General features: G+C 40.7%; 1 long non-coding RNA gene across 1 annotated transcript; it reads right to left on the reverse strand.

Moving 5' to 3' along the window:
• Window positions 1-1,500: 1,500 nt before the first annotated feature.
• On the reverse strand, window positions 1,501-6,733 carry LOC122973211. Its single transcript, XR_006399915.1, has 2 exons — window positions 4,847-6,733; window positions 1,501-3,862 (listed from the first exon to the last, which is right to left on the reverse strand). It is a non-coding gene; the product is annotated as an uncharacterized LOC122973211 (long non-coding RNA).
• Window positions 6,734-25,899: the final 19,166 nt, after the last annotated feature.

The raw sequence follows: 25,899 nt of genomic DNA on the forward strand, positions 1-25,899 counted from the left end.
GACACAAGAGCTCTTCAGGGGCCAGTTATTCCAGGCCATTGAATCCAGATCAAAACCAGCCTGTGTTTTTGTGACTCAGTGTTCAGCTCCCCTTTTCTTCACAATCAGTCCCACACTGCTTCTGGAACTGAGACAGGAGGCAAATCCTCACCACAGCTCTGCATTATAAGCCACAAATATGACCCGTTCTCTCAAGGCAGAAAGTCGCCACTAGTCTTATACAAAACATGACATCTTAACAGTGCGCATTCAAGTCTTAAATTTTACAATAATGTCGACTTCTCCTTGTAAAATATGTGTGTGTGGAGCAGCAGTTTAAGAAAAATTTGGACCATGTGCTTTGGAGTAAGAATAATAATAAAAAAAAAAAAACAAAGAAAAGAAAACAAAAAGAAAGGATTCATTGCCCTGAGGCAACACTTGTAACTGGTAACCCATCGTTGGGAAACCTTCTTTGCAAGCTGCGTGAATAATCCACCGGGTGATGTCATCGCCGACAAAAGCTGTGTGCCACTCTAGATTATTTTCAAATTAGCTGCTCTATTCAGAACGGACTTCTATATGTGGAGGCCCAAATTAGAGCTTGCATATTAATGACTGACCTGGACAGACTGGTAATACTTAACATATTCACGTTTGATTTAGAACATATAGTTAAAACTGAGCTGGACGTCTTCCCATCAGCGCTTATGATCACCAAACCACATGGCATTCTGGATAATTCTGGAAGATTTCACGTAAAATAACTTTATAAAAAAATAACATTGAGTTTTTATCAGGTCTTATATCAGCATACTATAGAAACACTGAACATGCTGTGTGCTTGACCATGTTATTCATCAGCATCTGGAAGAAAAAAACACATCCTTGATTTGCATTCCAGCCACCCAACTTTATGCTACACCTCATGATTTCATGAATACTTTACAGCTCTGGTTTGTCCATATGGGGTCAGATTTCAAATTAGTTGAACTTACTAGAGTATCTGACCTGGCAGTAAAATGATATATAATATACACTCTCAGCATCTATAAATAATGCAAGCAACTGTGGCTCCTCACAGCCGTGCAGCCACTTCCTAAATTGCATTTTAATCTCACTCCTCTTTGGATTTCAAAAAAAAAAAAAAGATGTCAAATCTGAGAGCTGTTATAAATTAGAGCTTCGTCACCAAATGAATCAGGCGCTGGGAGATAAATCCGAGGTCTGTGTTGAAATTATGAGCCAGCTCCATGGGAAAAGAGTTTATGCTGCGAGTCTGAGAATGCTGATCATCCCATCGGGCTCATTTGTTTACTTTCAAATTCCCTCTTTTGTGGGTTTGGAATTGGAGCAATGTTTGTGCTTGCTTTGGCCAAGGGGGAAATCACTTGAGATGTGATTAAGAAAATGGATACTGCCCTCTTCTGGCAGAAACAATCATCACTTTTCTATGAATCCATAAAATACACAAGCACTACAGTCATATCTGCAATTCAAAACCACTGATTTACAGCTGAATAGATTATGTAAAATCTTTATATCAGCTGTTTTCTTATCATATTGTTTACAGGAAGTACAGATTTATACAAAAAGTATTCTATCTATATTTTTCCTTCTATAAAATTTATTATTTTAATTGCACATATGTGTGTGTCCATGATGGCATGAACAGTGGTTCCAGCATGTGAGGAATGGGAGATAATTCAGCTCTACAACCTGAGATAAACACAAAATTAACAATTGTTAAACAATTTACCAGGCAGGCCATCATGGACTAATCAGGTAATTGTCCAAAGCTTTTAATGACCACTGCAAATCATTAATTAAAGCGATGTATAAATCCCATATGTTTCCTCTGCCTCTCTCTTATGTGTAATGGTGCTCCATCCTCGTGGCTGACGTGGGTCAGATCTTCAGGCAGGTGGCTGGGAAATGGAGGCAGATGGGCTGAGTACGCCACCACTGAATCTGTGAAGTTCTCTCTTCAGTTTCAAGCTGCACCGATGGGCCCTTGAATTATTACTGGGCCCCCCATTCATAATTAGCCCGGGCCTGGTGGGGACCAAAGCCCCACTAATGATGCCTTTGTTGCTGCTGATCTACGCTGCACAATCAACAAGAGAGGACATATGACTGGGAGAAGCAGCCCCGCATTGAGCGATAACGTGCCTTTAGGGCAGCCTCTCTAAAACAATCACGCATGGTTTCAGCTCTCCCCTCGTTAAAGATGAGTGTTCACATGGGGCGTGAGACAGAGTGCGCGAGTGTGTGTATGTGTGTGAGAAAAAGAATCCTGGAGGTCTTCAGACATGCCAGTTCCCTCAGGCAATATATAGCTATTTGATTTCATAAGCCTTCCAACAGTAGTCATTGTATGCTAAATATATGCTTCCACCCTGCAAGCAATATTCAGTCGAGTTAAATGTACTTTTTAATTTTTAAAATGTATGCATGTCATTTTATTTATCTACAGTAATCCTCGTAAAGCCAGTTTCATTAAGTTGGAGTTGTTTTTATTGGTAGTCAACATCAAATGTCATACTCTTAAATTAAAGACATGAATAGACATGATTTCTTTTTAACTCTTGTTGCAGACATGCCATAAAACAATATGCGACAGCATTTCAGCATCTTTCCCAATCTTTCCGTCTTTCAATAGTACAACATGAGGAAATAATTTGTTAGTGATGTTACAGCTTTAGAGTCCACAAAAGCTGAGTTGCTGTCATGTTTCATTTATTTCAGTTAATATCTATGTTTCAACAGCCTGTAATTTAGTGTAAAACTGTATGAGCTAGGGACAGTTGTGCTGATGTACAGTTAGTTTAAAATTGTTTCAATCACAGAATAAAAGAAAAACACCTATTTTAAACTGCAGACAAAAAATATGAATTTTCTTCTGATTAAATATGAAATCTCATTAGCACATGTCAAAGCAGAATAAAAGTGAGGAATAATTACTACCAGATGCTAGTTGTCCTCAAAAATTAAAAGTGCATCCCAAACAAGCTGCTAGAAGCATGTTCAGTGCTACAGTGCTGCTGTAGAGTTTAAAAAAAAAAAGTATTTATGTTTGTATTGTTTGGAAATGAGTCTTGTTGAGTACTTGAGGTAATGATTTCTGATTGTACATAAGGTTTACAATCAGAGAGTGTTTGTATCAATGTATGAAGAAAATTAGTAGACATTAGTAAGACAGAATGAGCTGGGGCTAAAAGTAATAGAAAGTTAGAAAGTTCTAGGTTACGGTTAGAACTGCACTGATTCCATAACACCCGAATATGGAAATCACGTTTTTGCCACGTCGATAAAAAAAACACTATCAGCCCACTGCCTCCCTCTGCCAACTCTCCTTCACCTGCCCATTTCACCCATCCCATTCAAAATGCCAAAAAAGAACCCACTCCCACTTACGAGTGCAGATGATAGGAAAGGTCACACGAAGGTCTGAAATAATTTCATACTTACTCCTCCTCGGTCACGACAACTCATCTTCTACGTGGAAGTACGTTGGAGCAAAGAAACGAGGAAAAAGGGGAGAGGTGAGGAGAGAAGAAACACAGGACAGGAAATGAATTGCACCTGTGTTCTTGCTTCAGATTTATTTGATGATGATGCCAAAGGTGTTGAAGTATTATTAGAAGTAGTATTATTTCCACATTAATATTCCAGTCATTTCACATAAAGGAGCGAAGGAGGCTGAATTTTTTGGCAGCTCCTGTCATCTTCTCTGCCATTGGGAGAGCTGGCAACATGGTGGCACCAGCATCTGTTTCTGGCTCTCAGTGGCAAGGAGGAGCCAGAGGAGGGAAAGGATTTATTTTGCACCTTTTGGATAAATCCACAAAATATTCCTCAGATATGATGCTTCAAACGGCTCCTAAAGAACATTGGAGATGACAGAAAAGATACTTGTTCTTATTTGGTATCACAATACAGGTTTTTGGAAGGTAAAAGCGTGTTAGTGCAGTAAATGCAGCCAGAGGAGATGTGCATCTATCCAAGAAGGGTGGATCCCAAAGTCCAGAAACTTGGCCCTTTTTCAAATGAAAGTGTATGTGTGCATTGACAGCCTGTGTTAAACGATTGCTCTCCACCCACCAGTTAAGTCCAGCTTTGAAGTCCCGCATAGAAGGATTACCAATTGTGGCCACGTATGCAAAGGCAAAGTTTAAAAAAAATGGGATACACTCTCAATGATTACAATCACTTTCATTCTTTCTTCCAGTCAAACAAGCGCCTTGAGTGATGTTGGCTTTTACAAGGAATTTAATGGAAATTAGTTTTAGGTTTGTAGACAGAGATGGACCATCTAATCATCAATTAAATTATGTTGAACTTCCTAAGTTTAGATGTACATCTATAGGCATCTATTTATTGCAATTTTGCACTTCACTTTGTTAAGATTATAGTTTGACATTTTAGGATGTACACTTATTCCCTTTCTCGCAGAGAGAAGACTGATACCACCCTCATGTCTGTAAACTAAATATGAAGCTAAATCCAGCAGACGGTTAGCTTAGCTTAGCATAAAGACCATCAACAGGGGGAAACAGCTAGCCTGGCTCTCTCAGAAGGTAACAAAATCCACCTACCAGCCACTTAAATGCTCACTAATAAGCATGTTACATCTCGTTTGTTCATGTAAAGTGTAAAAACAACAATTTGTGGTTTTACGGAGGGTTGTGTGCCAGACTATTTCTTGGACAGGAAGTGACACCTTGTGTTTTCCCAAAAATGGCAAGTTATTCCTTAATTTTGTAAGTTTTTGAGCCACAGAAAAGTTTCAGGGTACAAAACATCAGATAGATATTGGGAATACTGGGAATGGAATATTAAGACTTTCTCCATCCTTCATACTCACCAGGTTTCACAGTTCTCTAAGCCCCGAAATGTGAGATTTTTAACCTCTCCCTTTCAACTAAGGCCTGCTTTTTGATGACTGTTTCATAACTGTCATGTTAATGTCAGCCTGGCATGTTTTCCAAGATCTAATAATTCAGCCTTTGGCACACAACTCTTTCGAAACACGATTGTTAAGATGTTGATACAGTTGCGTGAACCCTGTGAAATTAACAATGTCTGAGCGGCGCGGCTCACTGATTATATTGAAACTAAGATGCAGGAAGTCAGCTGTGGAGAAGCCCTTTATGGCTTTTGGCATGATGGAGAGACTGTTTGCAGCCAATTGCTCAAAACTCTGTTGTTTCAGGGATCTAAGCAAAGAGCGTTCACTGATGCAAAGAGGAACAGATCATAGCGTTTGTGAAGTATGATAAGTGAAAGCTTGCAAATAGGAAGGCTGTGACTCCACAGAGAAATCCTGACTGTTTTAGATTTGTGTGTTATCACAAGATTCCTCCAACTTTTGCTAAAACACATATGTTTCTGTTTATTACATGGCTGAGTTAAGCACCTCTTGGCACCATTTTAAGAAGGTCTTGCCATAAGACCAGAAGCTAACAGTTTCCAGATATAATCCCACTTTTCCCAATACATGTGCTCCCCCCACTGACCTTCCTGCTGTCAGTAAAACACGTAACACACATTTACCTAGTCAACAGTGCGAGGCTCTAAAAAAAAATCAAAAAATCCATAATATGAAATATGATTTCCTCTTGTTTTCGCACATACTTTCGAGACAAACGCAGGACAGACAGCCACTACTGTACCTAGTAGATTAGACTTCTTCCTGTTTCATTCCATCCAGGTGCAAACTGGGAACATTGCCATGTTGGTGCACAACAGTACAGCGCAGCTGTGGAAGCCACCTAAATTTGATTCCTCTCGTTGTAGCCTAGCAACGGTGGGTATTAGCGCACACAAGCTGGATGGGTGCAGTTCTGGTGCCAGAGGCAGGATGGGCGCCTGGTTGCAGCTCATTGGCAGATGACATTGAGTGAAAGCTGGCATTCTGAGATTAGAGGATCAGATGCTCACAGTGCTCTATGCAGGAAGTAGTATGAAATGTAAAATCAATGCCAGGAGGGCTTGACAGGTTCTCTACACTTGACGTACAGATGTACACAGATACACCATACATAATGTTGTTATACAGCACATAAAACCACATTACATCAACTCTGTTTTAATGTGTTAGTATACATGGCTTGAACCGTAATTTCCTTTTGGTAAGAATTCAGTATCTCAAATGAAAATGCAATATTTGCTGATGTAAAACAAACCAAAAGACCATTTAAAAAATCTGTTATCAGATCTTGGCACGCTCCACAGATAAGAAAAGTGGTCCAGGATTTGAGCAGATGTACTGGCGTCTTTCCAGCAGGCACAAATTCCTAATGTCACCTTTGCTATTGATTTACTTCGAATAAATAAGCTACTGTTTAGAGTTGTTTTGTTAGGAACTTAGCACAGGGGGTGTCCTGGCAACTCGGTGGTCTAAAAAGGTATGTACTGTCAACATGAATTCCTGGTTTGAATCCAGTACAGGACCTTTGCCACATGTCCGTCTTGTGTCACTCTACTTTGCTCTAACACGTGCAAAAATTCTCCCAAACCCCAAAATAACCTAAGGACAATGCAGCCAAATAATACACCTCTTGTGGATTTAAAACACAACCTAGTAGCATTTCCACTGGCTTGAGGCTGCCGAGCGGGGGAGGCAACTCTCCCCTGAAAGCGTTGGCAGCTACGCTAGCTTCTGTTTGCTAGAATACCAGATGCCTCACGCCACATGCTTCAACCACTTTGATTTCATCTCTGTGCAGTTGTTGATCAAATCTGTCTCTGTTTGACGCAACCTACCTCCCGTCTCCCTCATAACTTTCATCTTTTCCAAGCCGGGCAGGCAGGCGGCCGCGGCTGTCTTGAGATGTCACCCGGTGACGTGCAGTGTCCATCTGGTATACATTGTAATGGGCCTGGATGAATGAATGGCCAGCCACTCCACTGCTTCCTTTATGATGCTCAGCAGTGGTGCTGTCCAACTTTGATTCCCCAGTTATTAGGGAATCGAATTCCCCACTGAGGCGGCGGCCAGAGGAGAGGAAGAGAAAGAGACACACAAAAAGAGTGTGAAATCTGTGGCAGTGCTACAGAACATACTGTACAGCCCACCGCCGCTCTCTTCCTGGAGCCTCTTCTCTCTTTGTGTGTGTCTGTAAACATGTCTACACCACACTCAGCACTCTAAAACTGGAAAGTGGGTAAAGATTTGCAACAGGAAACCAATGATTCTTAATCTGAGGTGTTAAAGTATTAGAATCTTTGCTTTCTGGCTGAGGTGTAGTGAAATTTTAAGCTTGTTCAAAGAGCAGCAGTTCAGAAAAAAGCAGTCTGAAGGTCATGTAATGAACTAAGCACCCTACAACAGAGACAGAATACACTAGGTTGATAACCCTCAGGGGATTTTCCTTCATCTTAAAAACTATCGACCGTTTCCCTCTGAATTTAAAGGGCTCCTACTGGATCCCATCACAAGGGGATTAAAGAGGAAAAGGGCAACTGGGATCACTTGGAGAGCAGACCCCTTCCACTTGAGCCAACACTCAAGCAGGGATGAAGTGGAGGCGCAGAGACAACCCAGAGGGAGAGAGCGCAGAGGGAAAGGAGAAACGGGGAGGTGGCATAGTTTGGATTCCCAATATGTGTCCGGGGAATCCGAAGTGAGGCCAGATGGCACAGGCCTGCCGGTCTTTGGGAATCACAGCATACGGCGGCGGGACGCATGGCAGAAGGTAGCGGGAAACAGTGCCGGGGTCAGCTCTTGATGTTGGACGCTCCCCGGAGCGGTTCCTTCCATCCCTTTGAACAAGAGAGCATCTCCACACAACTGTGCCGCTTCTCTGCTTAATGCGGCAGTTGACTTCAAAAGCTGCACTATTCCCTCCTGCCCAAAGCCTCCTGAGTTCTAAACATATGTTATCAGACCTGATGAAAACACTGTGCCAATAACATGCCACAGAGCGCCACGCATGGACATATGTGTTCTGTTTTTGCCACAACTTTCATCTCGTACAATTTCATTTGACTCGCTTGTGAAACTGACATGTGGGAGCTACGTCACGAAGCCGGAGTGAACAGCAACAACGCTCCTCAATGCCTGTCATGCCAGTGTGCTTTGCTATAGAGTGAAGCACGATATGATGGCAGCCAATTATATCAGTCAGCTTTCTGAGACAGATGTCCAATATAACCTGGTTAGCGCTAATAGGCAGGTTTTTAAACAAGAGTAATTATTCATCGTTCACAGACCAGTAAAAGAGACGGATGCTAATATCTGATGCTGAATGTGTGTGACAGGTGTTACCACCAATTTCCCTCAGTCTCCTGTGGCAGTGCCCACTATGAAAACATTTTAAAACACGTCTGCATCCACAATGCAGTGATCTCACCCTTTTTTTTTTTTTTTTTTTTTTTTTTTACACATACTCTTTGACTTTAGCAAAAGAAGCAATTCTGTATGTGCATACTGATTATCTACCTCTATTTCTGTCTAAATAACAGTTTTTTGGAAGCCAAGTGTGGTGTTATGCTTGTTGTTGCATCTCCATATCCGTGTATAGACTAAGATCCCCTCGTTATTTTCATTAATGGTCCATCTGTCATCTTGGCAGAAGCCTACTGGTATAGAGTTAGCTATGATTAACATTTAATCTATATGATTTTCTAATGAAAGCAGGGGTGCCACACTCAGTAATGACTGATTTGTTTGCTTTTTTAATAATGGCTCAGGTTGTTGCCAGAGATGTTTAAATGTGTGCAAGTTATTATGCTATTGTTTTCTGAATTTCATAAAGTGCTACTTTTTAATATGAATGTCTTATTGAGGGTTGCACTCATGCTTGTAGTCATATATCCTGTTGGGAGGGTTAAAACATTGTCATTCAACACTAAGTGATGCTAATTATTTGTAGTTTAGCATTTGATATGGCAAGTAGATTATCCTTCCCTTTGTTTTGTTTCTAAACATTACAGACATAACATACCACAGTGTGGAATTAGCATTTTCTCCCAATACGTGAGAACATACGTGTGAGTGTCCCCCAGGTGCAGTCAAAAGATATGCAGATTAGGTGAACTGGTGACTCTACATTGCTTATTTGGATGAATAGAAGTGTTGCAGTGTTTCTACGTACACAGTATGTGCGCTGCAATAGACTGACACACTCTCCGGAGTGTTTCTCTGTCTGTCACCTAGTGCATGCTGGGAAGCATTTCTGCTCCCTGTGACCCAGAGCAGCAATAAGCATTTAAAGAAAATAAATGGATGGATAGAGAATCACAGATACATGTGTTTCCTATTTGCAACAAATAAAAAAAAATTGCTTTTTAGGTTGAAACTAATAATAATAATAATAATAATAATAATAATAATAATAATAATTTCCATCATGATTATTCTCTTGATTTTTTTTATAATAATCAATTATCTGTTTAGTCTATATAGTGAGAAATAGCCAAGTCAAGGAAAGTCAATGTTTTTTTATATAGCCTGAAACCATGGATCACAAATTTTTCCCCAAGGGACATTACAATCAAAGTAAAATTAAACTATGGAGACACAAAATGAAAATTAGGGTTCAAAAATATATAAAGATTCGGGAAGACATCAAGCAGCTTCCAGGTAACGCCAAGCACTGGAGGGACTTGGGCCCCCAGATACAACTTCCTCTCTACCACTCACTCAAAAATACACGTCATGATTTCCTTGAACCAAAGGTTACATCTTCAAATTGCTTGTTTTGTCTGGCCAACAGTAGAAAAAAAATCAAAGATTTTCACTTCACAACAATATCAAACAGAGAGAGCAGAAAATTATCAGAAGCTGAAACTAGCAAATATTTGGTATATTTTCTTTACAGATTACTTTAATGATCAGTAAATTATCAAAATTGTTAATTCATTTTCTCTGAATCAACTAATGGAGTTGGACTCATCACTTCAGCTCTTTTTCCATTTATATTTAGTCACTCAGCTGGGATCAAAGATCTGTAATGATCTTACAATTTGTCTTTGACCACAGAGTGACCAACTAAAGTGCAAAGGAAATCAATGGGAAGCAGAGAAAAAAGATAATTAATGATGAGAATAAACTCTTTGCCCTTCCAAAGGTGTGTGAGTCGGCCAAAACACGGATATTATAGACTGAAAGACACATTGATTTTTTCCAACGCTCAGGTTTTTACTGTCTTGGATTTCCTCTTTTAACTCCTACTCAAACAAGACATTTGCTGATTAAATGAACTGAAAAACCTACCAAAAAATAAAATACCTCTACTCCTCACACACTGCGGATGCCTCAAGACACCGACTCGTGTTGCAGTTTTCAGTACGAACAACATAGATCTGCAACCTTCCATAGGCTCACTGAGACATCTGCCGTACATGGCAACATGAATAGAGTTGTTGGCTTGGGTTCAAGCTTTCGAGAGTGCCTTTTGTCGGTGAACAGCCCATTGTGAAAGGATAGGAGGATGGTGTTTATGGTCGCCAGTACCTCCGTGGCCCCCACAAGGAGGATAATGAGATACAGTTGTTATCAGTGACAGCCGAGGGCCACGAGGAGTTGTATCGGCCTGGTGCCTCTACTCTGATCCTCCCAGGGTGAGAGAAGAGATTGAGATGACGCTAGCATTGGCTCGAAACCCCTTCTAATTGCTTCTTAGTAGAAAGCCACACATCTTAGCTGTGTTATTTTTAAAAAAATAAATGTTTCTAAACAGGAAATATGAAATGATTGTAATCAGTTGATCCAGTTGGTCAGGGAGGAAGTGAGAAACCTTCCGGGACTCTCATTTTTGATTTGGTTGTTAATTAAACAGGCCTACAATGATACTCTCAGTAGCAGTTGTTAAATGTAAAGTATGAGCAGTGTTGGGCAAGTTACTTGACAAATTTTTAACAATTTCATACATATTGTGATGGATTTTTCATGTGTCATATATGAAACACTCCTATTTTCATATATGTGCCTTGTATGAAATGCTCCTTAGACAAGCAGACAGTGAGGGACAGACAGCTGTCTTCTTCCCAGTCGAGCAGACATGGCTTTATGATTGCTGCCATAGAGACTAGCGCTAAAGTAAACAATCTTATAGCGATGTTGTGACTAGGGACAAGGTCACCTGGGCGCTGCCTGAATAACAGAGAGTGGTTCAGCACTTTTCCTTCAGACTTGATGTGGCATTTCACTGAGTCTACACTGGCACTTTGAATTGTAACTGTTGTCTCCTTGGTTGAACAACTTTGTGTTTGTCAATAAATCTTTTTGTCATGTGGAAGTGTAGCAGGAACGGACCCAAACGCAGAGACCGGAATGCAGGGTAGACAAAAACTGTCTTTAATCTTGCAGTGGTCAGGACAGAGCAGAACAGGGCAGAACAAAACAAGCAGAACAAATGATTCAGCAAAGACTGAACAGAAAACCAGGACTTAAAAAGTAACTGAACTAACGAGGAGATGAGGTGCAGGTGGGGAGATGAGTGGAGAACTAAGGAGAGGAGAGTGAACAGACAGGGAGCCGATAGGCTGGGGAAACACAGGGAGCAGGGCAGGGCTGATGAGGCTAACACAGGGCAGGTGTGGGGAAAACAGCAGGGCAGGTGTGGAGGAGTATATGAACACACAAGGGAAACAGAGCAACAGAAAACCAAAACCCAGAAAATACAAACTCTCAACGCAACCTACACTAACCCATCCAAGACTACCCACAAACAAAAACCCAAGTACACTAACCAACAAGTAAAACATATGACCAGAAGGACTCAACAGAAGTGCAACACAGGAAACCCCAAAGAACACAAAATCACAGAGTCCAAAAAACACACAAAGTCCAGGTAGGATGTGATGCTTTTTGCATAAGACAACCATATCTCCTGGAGTTTCTGAATTAATGAGCTCAAGATTTGTATAACATTACTCACTGAAAAAGCCATTAAATCAGTTTACTCTACAGCAAAGTAATAAGTTACATTGCTTTTGTTACACAGGCTCTGTGAAAGTAAACAACTCCAAAGTCTCCACACCCACAAGCCACCTCTTCTTTTTTTTAACATGTATAGAAATAGAAAATGAGACATTGTGGTTTAACAAGCTGCCAGCCTACGATTTGGAGGTATTTATTGACGGCTAATGTTAGATAAGCCCTGGTGACAGCTCTCACCAACTCCTGGGGTCCTGTCTTTACCATGAAGCCAAAGGGTTCAAACACCCCTCAACTCTAAACAAAACTTGGTGATTCCTGACTGAAGGCTTACCAACCAAATATGGATAAAGTTACCAATGGCTAGCTAAAAGCTAACTTAAAAGACGTCTTGTAAATAAACGTGGGAGCATGCATTTCTCCTCATTTAGGCTTCCCTAGTCCTCCAGCCCCTGCCAAGCTAACATGCAGAGAGGAAATTGATGTCAACCCTCCATCAAACTCCTGATAAGACAGCAACAAGCCGACGCCCAAAATGTTGAAGTAGTGAAACATTTCTGAGGCAATGTAATCACTGAATTTCAAATTGTAATCCCTTACACTACTCGTTGCTGGAAAAAGACATTACACACATTAACATGATAATTGCATCATGTTAATACGTTGATACTGCCCAACACTGAGTACAGTATAAGAAGTTTTGATCTGAAATATACCTTTATTTGAACTTTGACTTGTCTATGTTACCCAACTAACCTCCCCCTACACACAAAATGCCATTCACTCTTATCTCACAGCTCAGACCAAACATAAAAGCAAATCAGTGGTGGCACACGTTACCCAATATCCATGCTGGATGTGGCACAACATCTAAATTGATTTGTTCCAAAACCAGATGAAGTGACTCACAAAAATCTGCGCTATATGCCCCTAGATAAGTGCAAAGAAACACGATTTTTGCTTTGAAGAGTATCCAGCAATTATGTGTGGTATTTGCGGACAAACGCCATTGTTCATGGAATTTAGGGTCGAAGCTGAGGCCCTTACAGATGATTTATGTATTCAGCTGGGGATGGGGGCGGATAAAATGGGCAAATTTCATCTGGCTGTAGAAAGCTCCAGCCCAGCGGGCCTAGAGAAGGCTTAAACATAAGCAGGACGGGTGCCAGGTCCTCTCCTCGGCCATTGTGCCTTAATTAACCTACATAGGAGCTGACTGGTTAAATGTGCAGTGATAGATAAGGCCCCTTGGATGATTGATCTATTTACTGCACATGCTAGTGATTTCCATAACATTACTACCCCAATTACTAGCCATATGAGGCACAAAAGTCATTAACAGCCAGCCTCAATGTATGGATGGCCATGAATGTACCAACATACAGTAAAACATCTGTTAGGGAGGATTAGCTACCGAAAACATGACAAAGCTACATGGAACTGGAATCAGGAAGAAAAATCTCTCTGCACCAAGATGAACCAAGGTCACAGATGTTTCAGTGAAGGACAGCGAGGAACAATTACACTAAATGATCAAGAGATGGTGGATCCACGAGTCTTGGAGACATTGTTTTACAAAAGCACACTGGGCCTGGCTTTGTCAAGTGAAGTTTGGCATGGGCCCAGCAGCAGTCTGAGGCTGTGATTGCAGCAGAACGTCTCCATCAGAGAGCACTAGAAGGTAACGGTGGGATTAAAATGGGCACTGCTGGCACATACAGGCGGGCAGGGTGTTTCTTTTTTTTTTTCGCTAGGCCATTGTTCCATATGTGCTCCACCTGCGCCTCTCAGAGCCTCGCGCCAAACACACGGCCGGCAGGCTCTACCATCCTTGCTGATTGGAAGTTGCCATGGTGATGCTGGAAGCCGACACTGAAAATGGGGGGGCGCGCTGTAAATCTCAACATGGTATTTTTTTAATTTAGGAAATTGGCAAAGGAAGTGTAGTAAATGAATCGTCGTAATAATAATTCACATATGGGACAAAACACAATTAGGCTGTTTTTGGCTACAGGCAAAGAGCAGGCAGCTCCCTCTAAAATGTGATCTCATCTCATCAAAGGCACTTCATTTCTCCCAGTAGTCCTGAGTGAGGAGCTAGTATGCCTCTATCTGATAATGATGTTTATGGAAATAATATCACGGAAGATTATCATTGGACACAGAGAGCAGTGAGATGGAGACATCAATCATGTAATGATGACCCATAAATTGATTCCTTATCAGCTCATGCAAATGCACAGTAAGAGTGATTAAGTGCGTTGGCTTATAAAACAACTAACAAAAAAATTTATTTTTTTTCCCTCTGGGAAGCTTACCCGCTACCCATCACTGTTGTTTCATAAGTTATTTTTTCAAGTGTTTGGAGTGCTGAGGAGAGGCGAGCAGCAAAGCTCACCCGTAGCTTTTAATAACACGATGGCCACCATCCAGCTTCAGACGAGTACTGGGATTGGCTGATCCCTTCACACCCTGGCACCTGGAGCAGCCAGAAGTGTGTGTGTGTGTATGTGTGTGTGTGTGTGTGTGTGGGTGAGGGTGAGGGTGAGGGTGAGAGAGACTGCTATTGGTGGCTGCACTATTGGAGGCGTGACATGATGAGAATCAAAGGCCCTCACCTGCAACCAAGTGAGAAGAAAAATCATTAAAATGGTTTCAGGCCAAAAGCCTTTGCATAAAATCCAGAAACTTTTAGTTAAAATTTTTTTTTTCTTGGTGTTAAATTCAAAGTTCAAAGTACATTGAAAGAAATTCTTGGCTTGGGTTTTGGTATTTGTAGCAGGTGTGTGAGGGAATATGTGAGAAGAAAAACGTCCTCGTCTAAATTCTGCACAGCCCAAGTTTGTGTGAAACAGACAAAGCTGTAGTGATGCTCACCACTCGCCATGCTGACCCACGTATTTGCGTATGATTAGCACCCCCTGCTGAAAACGGCTGTGCAAATATGATATGTACATTTGCATGTTTGTTGTCATTCATTTGACCATTAATCCATAATCCAAACTAAGCTGGTGGTAAACAGTACTGTGTGGATGTGTGCTTGATTGTTCAGCTGTGGTTGCAGGATCGACCGGTGGGTTAATATCTGCAAAAACAAGCTTTGGGTCGAGATCTCAGCATAGATAAAGATGAATTCAAGAAATTCTGGCACATTTTCTGGCACAGAATTCTTAGTTTTGCCCTAACAGAGAAAGTAAAAATGCTAACTATCCTGATGTCAAGATGTCTAAATTAAGTTGGTTCTGTTTGTGAGGTTCCTGCATTGGCTTATCCAGTGCGGATGTGACCTTTCCGAGTCATTGAAAATGCAGAGTAGCAACAGACAAACTGACCTGCAGAGGAATTAGCCACTGCTCCTTTCGTCTCCTGCAAACCCAACAGCTTGAACACGCCTGGGCGCTGCCTCACAAAGGCGCTCTACAGAGGAGGCCTATTAATCTTCCCAAAGCCTCAAAAAGCAGAAGAGCCCGTGTGGGCCCCTGAGTCTGGTGCCTGGGGCCCACAGACAGGGGTCCTTGGCAAGCTCCATGGGGTCACTCTTGGCCTCTGATTAAATAGGCGGGGGCGAGACAAGGGCACAGGACGGTGTACCTGTGCCCTTTAGCAGATGCCAGGCTGAGGTGTGCTCCGGGGAGTGGTGAGAGGATCCTGGTGCTGCTGGCCTTCACCAACATCAATCAGGACTGTAGCTGCTGTTTCTCCATCATTAAAGAGATAGATGGAAGGTAATCTGAACAAGCTGCAGCTTTTCTCTCTTGTGTTTAAAGCCCTACATGGATGCAACACCTGTGGCACCACTTCTGCCCTCACTTTTGTGTTTGTTTAAATGATTATGTGGAGACATACATTTACTATCTATTTTGATCTCTTGATACATAAAGTGATAATACCTGACAGCACAACAAGTAAATTGTGGGTATAAATAATTTGTTTGCTCATTTTCTGAGTAAATATTGACGCACAATAGGCCTCTTAGGTGTTTTATGAGATGTGAATAGGACAAAGTAATTACTTCCCAGAATTTCCACATACAAAAATACATATATAGTAATGACAAACAATCACAAGGCCTTATAGGTAACAAATCAGTTGTACATCACTAACTGTAGAATAATATTTTGGGGGACTGGTGACTTTCAATGAAATATCTAGCAAGTGCTTGAAGCACATATCTGGAGATATTCTACATGTTTCTTATTGTCAACAAACCCCATGAAAGAAAAGAGAGAAAGAAAGACCAAAACCAACAATTACCAACAATTACCAACAATAATGTATCTTATTACCAGTGTTGGGAAAGCTACTTGGAAAGTGTACATTAAATGAAGCTCCACTACACTGAAGCTATCCCCCAGAGAAATGTAGCAAGCTAAGCTACAGCAACATGGCAAAAGTAGTTTGCTACTTGCTTCCTACTTTCTTACAGTGCAGACGCTTTGCTGCTTGCTCTCACCTCTGCTTACATTCTTTACTGATATTCTTGTTTGGTTTTTTTTCAGCAAGAAATTACGAGCAGTAGCTCCTGGATACTATTAAATCACTGGCACTGTCATTTTTTGTAGATATAGTAGGCTATTGCCATATTTCAACATTTTTATGACCTCCTGTATTATATGAGCAAGGCCTACCAACAGCATTAGCCTGTACTTCAGTCCTGGTGTTATGGATGGACCCCAGGGGGCTGTGTCTGCCCATCCAGGAATTTGGCCCTACCAGGAGGAATCAGCAGTTTTAATGCACAGGCTAAGCCTGACGATGTAAAAGGGCCCATGAGGCCTGGGGGAAAAAAAATAAAATAAAATTGACAAGGAGGGAAAAAAAACTCCTGCCTTGTTTGTATATTTTTTGTCCATTTGTGGAATCTGGATTTAGAGCGAAGAGTTCTTGTTAATATCTCTACTCTTTTTCGAATCCTTCTGTCATCTTTTTCTGTTTCTAAGAAGCTTGTTTAACCCTTGAGCTTCAGTTCAGTTCTCAATAGTAACTGTTATTCAGAGTTTTTAATCGTCCAGCGGCTGTTTGTTGGCGTGTCACACTGGAGTGCGAAGTTTGAAAGCAGTTAGCTGAGGTTAGCATGCTGGCCAGTGTTTCGGTTAAACCAGTGACCGTGTTAACTGGTGACTTTCACTTTTCACTTTTCACTTTCACTGGTGACTTTTCACATTTATTCACTTATTTTTCTGAAATCAATCTTTTTAAATAGTTTACTTAAGAGGAAATGCTGAATCTTGTTGCATATCCACACTGATGGTCACAAGTTAAACAGACAGTAGGCTGGTCAAACCAGGTCACCACACAGTTAACACAATATTTAGCCACAAACTCTACTTTTACTTTTTCTACTCAATGACAAAGCAGGTTAATTGGTTAAATATGGGCCACTTTCTGATTGAGGATAATAGTATAAAATCACAAAATAGGCTATAGCTGCACTGCCAAGTTATAAGCTACATATAGGTCCACCCATAACTGACTGCAGTGACTGGAAACGTGGGACTTAGCTAAAGCTAATCAGCAGCAAGATGCCCCTCTTCTCCACAGATGACTGACAAACCACAAACTTTAACAGAAGAGTACAGTGCTAGAAACCAAAATTCAGTGGTTAGAAATGAATGTGGAAGTGAATGGAATATGTGGGAACAACATCACTTTACTGTGGATTCAAAACAGTGCTAACACATGGCTAATTAGCACCAACAAGACAACCAAGACACAGGAGGTCTGTGTACCAGGTAATAAATCTACAAGTGGTAGTCCTCCCTGGAACTCTCTTGGAGCAAAGCCTAAGAGTAAATCATTTCCCTGGGAAATGAGAGGACGAGTAACAGGCAGAGCCCAGTGCCCTGAGATTTGTGATGAGACCGGCTGGCCTGCATTATCATCCAGACAGAGCGCCTCTTCAACCCCTGTTCTTAGTAGGACACAGCCGTGGACAGCTGCAAAAGGGAGAATTAGCAACAAACCTCCCCAACAACCAAGTGTGCAACTGGAGAACAGATTTGCACTATGGCAGGACCCTGATTCTCTGTCTCATGACCTGGATAACCTCTCATCTTCACACAGTAGGGTAAGGACTGACAGTAACAGAAAGTAAAAGGCTACAGGGACAGCTAACGACTGGGCTTGAAACTCTGATTGTGGACAACTTTGCTGTAAATAATGTAAGAAGCATGTACAGTACAAACACCGAAATATTCTGTTTTCCTAAGGATATGGTCTCTGACATGACAGAAAGAATCCTGCATATCATGACTGTACACCCAACTGTGAAAATTTCATGGTGCAAATATGGATAATGATGTTGTGAAACAACAGTCTGAAGTACTGAAACAAGACATTATTGATCTGTTGAACACAGTTGGCTCCTTGAATGCTGAGATGTTTTTTCAGTGGCCCTCTACTGCCAGTCAGAAGAAGAGTCGAGAGATTCAGCAGATTGTTGGCACTGAACACATATCTTTCAACTGCATGTACAGTTCATTTACTGCTATTACTACTCCTATTGACAATTTCAACTTTTTCTGGGACCACAGACAGCTTTTTAAGGCAGATGGACTTTGCCTTAACAAGTCAGGAGTAAAAATGTTTTTTCTCTCTAAACTATTTTACTTCCTGCATCACCCATCATCTCCCTCTGCCAGGGAAAAGAGACAAGAGGAATCAAAACAAGAAGACCTAACACAACATGGCAGAAACCTTGAAAGAGAGCCACCTCAGACCCCACCTGAAGAGAGCTTTAAATGAGAGGAAGATTCTCCACTCCCCTCATCAACAGCCATCTGTGAGGATTCACCTTTTCACCCCCCCAAACCCCATCCATGTCACCCTCCTCTCCAGTCACCCTTTTCCCTTCCTCACCCCTCTTGGAGTTCACTGACTAGATGAAAGAGCTGGTCACTACTGGGACCAAACTTACACCCCGCCCCCTCCCCGGCCCTACTCCCATTTTCTCTCCCCTAAATCCCCCTTGGCGTCCACCTCCACCATTGGCTTTAAGTCCTCAGCCAGTTTTGACACAATCGTCACAGTTACAATGCTGTGATAAAAGTACAGCATGTCCAGTTATTTGTATATAAAATACAGCGGACTCTAACTGATATGTACTGGGTCCAGGCTACAAGGCTGATGGCACTCATGAGTATTCCCAGGAAAAGTCGGGACCCGGTGTGCCAGTAGCTTCCTCAATTCCTGTCTTGATGGGTAATAGAAAAAGAATAGTGAATCTGCTAAGAAACAGGAAGCACCCAAACAATTCTGTAAATGTATCAAATTTAGCAGCCATCCCTCATCAGTCACATCCTGTCCCAAAAAACTGGTCAGATAATGCTTTTAATGCACTAAATCTAGCTTTATGAAACGTCAGGTCTTTGGCAGGAAAAATCTGGAAAAAAAATGTGCTCAATGATTTTATTATCAAGCACAAACTTGATTTTATGTTTTTAACTGAAACTTGGTTAGACCAAGATAACAGTGCAGCTGTTAGTATCCAGTCAACCCCTCCCAACTTCAGTTTTATGAGTGAAGCTAGAGTGCATAAGAAAGGAGGTGGAGTTGCCGTTTTCTTTAATGATTCTCTCCAATGCAAGCAGATATCTTATGGAAATTTTGCTTCTTTTGAATATGTTGCTCTTCAGTTGAATTCCTCTTCTCAAGCTATGTTCCTAAACATCTACAGGCCACCTAAATACTGTGCAACCTTTTTGATGACTTTGCTGAACTGCTGTCTATAATCTGCATTGACTTTGACTCAGCATATGACGGAGCCCACACACAACAAGGGGCACACTCTGGACTTAATCATTTCCAGGGGTCTGAACATTTCTAAGGTTGTGGTGACTGATGTTGCTCTCTCTGATCATTCCTGTGTTTTCTTTGCAAGTGCTATCTCTGTGCACACAAATGTTCAAACAGAGGTAATTACAAAACGGTACATCACTGAAAACACCACTGAAAAATTTATTCAGGCTTTCTCTTCCACACCTTCTACACCCTACTCTCTCTCGGGTCTCAGTCAATGAACTTGCAGATAATTTAAATTCTAAAATCACAAATGCTATTGATGCCATTGTACCCACTAAGGTGAAGACGGTCTCTGGTAAGAAAAGATCTCCATGGAGAAATGCCACACTAGAAAGAATAGAAAAAAGAGAGTGTCGAAAAGCTGAACGCAAGTGATGAAAAACAATTCTGCAGGTTCATTATGACATCTAACATTGCGTTTATAATTTGGAACTGAGAAATGCATGGTGGTCCTTCTTCTCTGACATCATTGCCAAAAACAATAATGATGCACGTGCCTTGTTTGCTACTGTTGACAGGCTAGCAAACCCTCCTCTGTCAGTAGCCTATGAACTTCTATCCACCAGGGCCTGCAATTTACCTCTTTCACTGAAAATTAGACAAGCAGTCAGCATATGTGTCGTTCCTGTGTCCACTTAAAATCCATTCAAATACCATGACACAATTTTATCGGATCAACCATAAAAACCTGGAGGACATTATACAACATCTGAAATCCTCCTCCTGCTGCCTTGATATTCTGCCAACAGACTTTTTCAAAAATGTTTCTAACCGCATGGCCTTAAGTCTTCTACAAATTGTCAACACATCTCTTCTCTCAGGTTTCTTCCCACAGGCCCTGAAAACTGCCGTCATCAAGCCACTTAAAAAAGAACAATCTCAACACCTCACTAATGAAAAATAATAGGCCTATATCAAACCTCCTGTTTTAAGTAAAATCATTGAAAAAGCTGTTTTTCAACAGCTGAACAACTTCTTGGCACTAAACAAATGTTTTGATGTCTTCCAGTCAGGATGGCATAATTTCAGTGTTAGTATTATTTGATCTTAGTGCTGCATTCAACACAATCAACCACTATATATTAGTAGACCAAATGGAAAACTGGGTCGGACTCTCTGGCACAGTTCTAAACTGGTTTGAATCCTACTTAAAGGACAGGGACTACTTTGTGTCTATAGGTAATTAATAATAAAATAATCTGAGTTGACAAAAATTACATCCGGAGTTCCCCAAGGCTCCATTCTGGAGCCTCTTCTGTTCAAAGTCTATATACTCCCAGTGGCTCAGATTATGGAAAACAACAAAATATGTTACCATAATTATGTAGACAACACATAGATTTATATAACTATATCAACAGGGGACTATGGTCCAATACAAATGCTGAGTAAGTGCATTGAACAAATCAACAATTGGATGTGCCAGAATTTTCATCAATTAAACAAAGACGAAACTTAAGTAATTGTTTATGGAGCCAAGGAAGAATGATTAAAAGTCAGTTCCCAGCTTCAATCGATAATGTTAAAAACCACAAACCAAGCCAGAAATCTTGGCATAGTCATGGACTCAGACCTGAATTTCAACCATCACATTAAGTCAATTACAAAGACTTTTCTGTTTGCAACTGTCTTTGATTAAATCAAATTTTAGGCTTTTGATTAATTTCTTGCACTGCACTGTAACTTTTATTCTCATATTTTCTCTTATTATATTTAAGCTTATTTTTATTTTCTATTCTCTTAACTCTCTAAAAACTATTTTTAATTGCATTTAAATGTCCTTTTATAGTGTATTTCTTTTGCACATTGTATTAATGCTTTTATTGAATATTAACATATAATAATTTGAATGAATTGATTTGTTGTTGAAATGTGCTATACAAATAAACTTGCCTTGCCTTGCTACATCAAAGCTACTTTTATATTTATTATTATTATCATTATCATTATTGTTGTTGTTGTTATATTTTATATGATTGGCAGTTTAAAAAGTAGTGTTTTTATTAGGCCCACTCTGTACTGGTAGCTATATCTACATAAATTTCAAGCAAATAATTCTGACTAACCACCATACTTTGGTTTTGTAGAGTTGCATTTTTGTTGTACCGTCTACTGGTCAATGTTAGAAACTACAAAAGTAATATTTGAGAGGAATCTAAACCTTTCCTCTGATATTCAGAGCCAACTGTGCCTCAGTGTGGGTTAAAGGTGCAGTGTGTAGAATGTAGTGGCATCTAGCATAATGGACTTGGCAGAAATGGAATATAATATTCATAAGTATGTTTTAATTAGTGTATAATGACCTGTAAATAAGAATTGTTGTGTTTTCATTACCTTAGAATGAGCCCTTTATATCTTCATAGGAAGCGGATCCTTTTCCATGGAGCCCGCCATGTTGCACCGCCATGTTTCTACAATAGCCCAGAATGAACAAACCAAATACTGGCTCTGGGGAGGGCCTTTTGCATTTTTTTCATGGCCACAGTAGGTTCTCCGACATGCTTGGATGGGGAGAGGGAGAGTTATTCAGTTGGTTGCAATCTGCAACCTCACCACTAGATGCCACTAAACCCTACACACTGCACATTTAAGTGTAGTGTGTGTTGGTATATTTCAAAAGTGGGACGGGACACACCTGCCTACTACCTGACAGTATGTGCACACATGCTGAAGTGCTCAAGAATGGAAGTGTGGGTATTTGGACGGACTCCGTATTCCCCTGCAGCAGAGTCAGCGTAGGCATCAGCCCAGGGATTGGTAAGCAATGTCACCGCCATACGGAAGTGCCTCTGTCAGTTACACATACACAATTGTCCATGTATGGTGGTAGCACGTACTTATCCTTAGCAGATTTATTTCCAGATCGCAACAGAAAGATCTGCTGTGCTTGTGCTTCAGAAATGCTAGGGAAAATGTAGCATGTGTGGACACCACCACACTACTTGATCAATAAAAGAGCTTTGCTACTGAAAAGCTATTTGATTCAGAAAACAATGATGCTACCACCACACTATAGAGAAGTGTAGTTAAACTAGTAACATTGTTGTCCAAAAACTGTTACAAACACTTGATGAACAGGGGCACTGTAGTTTGTTACTATTCTATTGCCATTAATACTCACAAACACACCAGATGTGTATTAATCCACAGCTGAAAATAATCCCTCACAAATGTACTATCTACTCCTGTTTGAGTAAAGGGAGTTTGCTAAAAAAAACTGCAGTGCCCACCTGTTTAAGGGAATTACTGAGCCTTTTAGAAAAAATTATATTTATGACCTGTTTTTAAACTTTTATGCATTCAGTAGGAATGAGTGTCACAGAGATTTTAGGAAGTCGAAAAATATAAAGAGATGGATTAGATTTTGGCCAGTGATTGAGATTTGTTGACAATAAGAAACATTTTGAATTACACATGCCTTATCTTTTAAACTTTCTGAAGAACAATGTAAATTTTTCTATAGGCAGACACATTCTTCTGCCTCGCTTAAAGTACAGTAACATCATCTAGACACAATTCACACAGACTAGAAAGGTTATTGGAGGCTCCAGAATCGCAGAAGACAGAGTGGAGCTGCTTTTCATGTACACAATAAATGTATCACATATGCATGACTGAAAAGGATTCTTTTCATCACATAATCCCATTTCGCTGCTTGTTTTATAATTAGTACCATAATAATAATATAATCTGATGTTTTCATGAGGTGTCTTTGACTAAGACTAGTTCCTTGCAAGTCTCAAGGGTGCAGTTTGAACCTGACATTGACCTCTGTGAAGAGGGTTAAAGGAAACCAGAATTTCATGTTGGAGATCAAAAAGAAATCACTTTGTTATTATAATGTACATCCATTAACCATTTCAAAGCAATGTATGTAGAAAGGACCGCCCTCTTTGAGACAAACTTACAAACTCTCTGCATAAATCAGAATTAAAAGAAGGGAGAGGACAGCAGCTCAGTAATTTAAAATAATTTATCAGCAGAGTTTGAGAAGAGCACTGTGCTGTTGTGCTGTACTTTTGTCCTTTTTCAAATCTAGTTTGATAAAATCCCCTTTATTTCCGGTGAAATAAGTCTTAAAAAGAATTTGTTTTCACAAGTCTGTTTTTTAATCAAAAACTATAATCGAGTTTCCTGAACTGTTAATGCACAAACAGGATACAGTCCTTTTTTTCCCATTAATTTCACATCGTCCAAAAGCAAAACCATAAAATGATCCTGTTATCATGTTAAAGCTCCAGCATCCTTCAGCTGGCTCTATTGCCTCTTATACAAATAGACCTTGCTCAGGCATTTTCAGCATGTGTAAGGACTTGTCAGAATAGATGTACCCTGCTGTGGCTGCTGCTCTTTTCACCACACAGCCTGCGAGGCTAAACAGAGCTCTACTGTGCCTCAGCGGACATTGAAATTCCCCCGACATTTGTACAGTGAATACCATTTCCTTGCCTTTTGATTCATACTTTTTTCTTCTTTTTTCCCTCTGAAGTACCTTTTTGTCCTCTGTTTGAACTTCAGTGAAGAATCACTCTGTGAATGGAGGTTGGGGTTAGACAAAATGGGCGATGTGAATCACTTGAGAAAGGAAAAAACTATGAAGAATAAAGGCTTGCCATGACTAAGGAAATGCTTTAAATAAAGTCTTTATAAACAATGGCTACTCCTGTCAAGGTCTTTACTCCAAGTGGGAGGTTTGTATAGTTGCAATGTGCTTTTCACTCATTCTTAAAGTGGTTTACATTGGTTTATATCTTGCAATCATTGGTTATGAGTTCTGAAATATATTTTGTGAATTAAAAAAACATGAATAAATGCACTAATACTCAGTTTCCTTATTTTACCTCTCTGTAAGCTACAGTACAGTCCCTGCTTTTTCAAGACTACTGGCTGTAGGTCAGAACAAAATCATCTAATTAGGAGCTGCAACGGAAGTGAGGGTCAATATGCAGTACTGGACCTGACTCCTCTTGCTCCTGCACCCTACAGTTCAGCTGCTCAATGTCTCTATAGCCAATCGAAGGTGTCCACATTGACTTGGGGGGGGGTCAGCTCAGAGCAGCTTGTTCTCATTGCAGTGAGGTTCATCTATACTGTATGCAGGGTGTGGATTAGGGGATGAAAGAATGCCACTGACTGTGAAATTGCCTGATTTTTATCGGGGATGTTGGGGAGCAGCTGTGCACAATCCTCTGCCCTAATCCTGGGGCCGGAGAGAGGACCTAGCTAGGAGGGGAGGTGTGCATGTGTGTCTTTCCCTCTGTGTGTGTTGCATGCAAGGTGTATAATGGAGAAGTTCTGAACGCTTGTGTTTATGTAACTTATCCCTGATAAGTTATCCCAGTGTTTGTGCTCTCGTGAGTGTTTTGGCAGCAGCGTGGAACCGGCAGTGTCGCTGGGATGCCGGAAGGATTCAGCAGACGACTGAGGCGACAGCTTGGCTTTTCATGTTTCAATTGGTAGAGGCCATCACCGGTTAAGAGCTGTGTCATAACAATATTATTGATGCGTTGACTGTATAATCCTGTCTCTTCACTATCTGACCAAGCCTGCTGCTGGAATAGAGAGGAAGAGGAAATCCAATTGTGAAGTTTCTAAAGATTTTTGCAGCATTTTCAATTCATGCTGAATAACAGTGAATACATAAAACTTCCATGTGGGGAAACTTAAAGCTGCACTAATCAGTGTGTTTATATTAACAATTGGGGCATAATGTGAGAGGAGTTACTTTTAGTGACGAACCCACAGGCAATTATCACCCAACTTTGCAGTTTCCCTCAGTTCCACAGAGCTTTTTAGCATTTTTCTCATTGTTTTGGTTTTCCTGCCCGCAACTTTACGGTTTAGGCCACTCTCATCAGCATTGTTTCCAGATGTAGCAGGCAGCTGTTTCCAGCAAAAAAAAAAAAAAAAAGCTCTGATAAACTGCCTGCTCAGCATTAAACAGCTGACTAGGTAGTGACTAGCTGGTAAACACAGTGGACCTTGTAGCAGCTAAAGATCCAGATAGTCCCCTAGGTGTTGGTGGAAACCAAAACAGCTAACGGGAGAGTGAATATTGGTCTTAAATTCAATATTCCAGAAACACAAAATAATGCTAATGGTGCTCTGTAATTGCTGGATGTGTAAATAAACAACTTGTTGCCAACACATTTGCCAATGTTATAAGGTGATAATATGTGTTTACAGCTTGCTACACTGACTCTAAGTGGCTAAAAAGATAATTTACTTCATGT

Source organism: Thunnus albacares, chromosome 22 (assembly GCF_914725855.1).
Source record: "Thunnus albacares chromosome 22, fThuAlb1.1, whole genome shotgun sequence".
NCBI classification, from domain to species: domain Eukaryota; kingdom Metazoa; phylum Chordata; class Actinopteri; order Scombriformes; family Scombridae; genus Thunnus; species Thunnus albacares.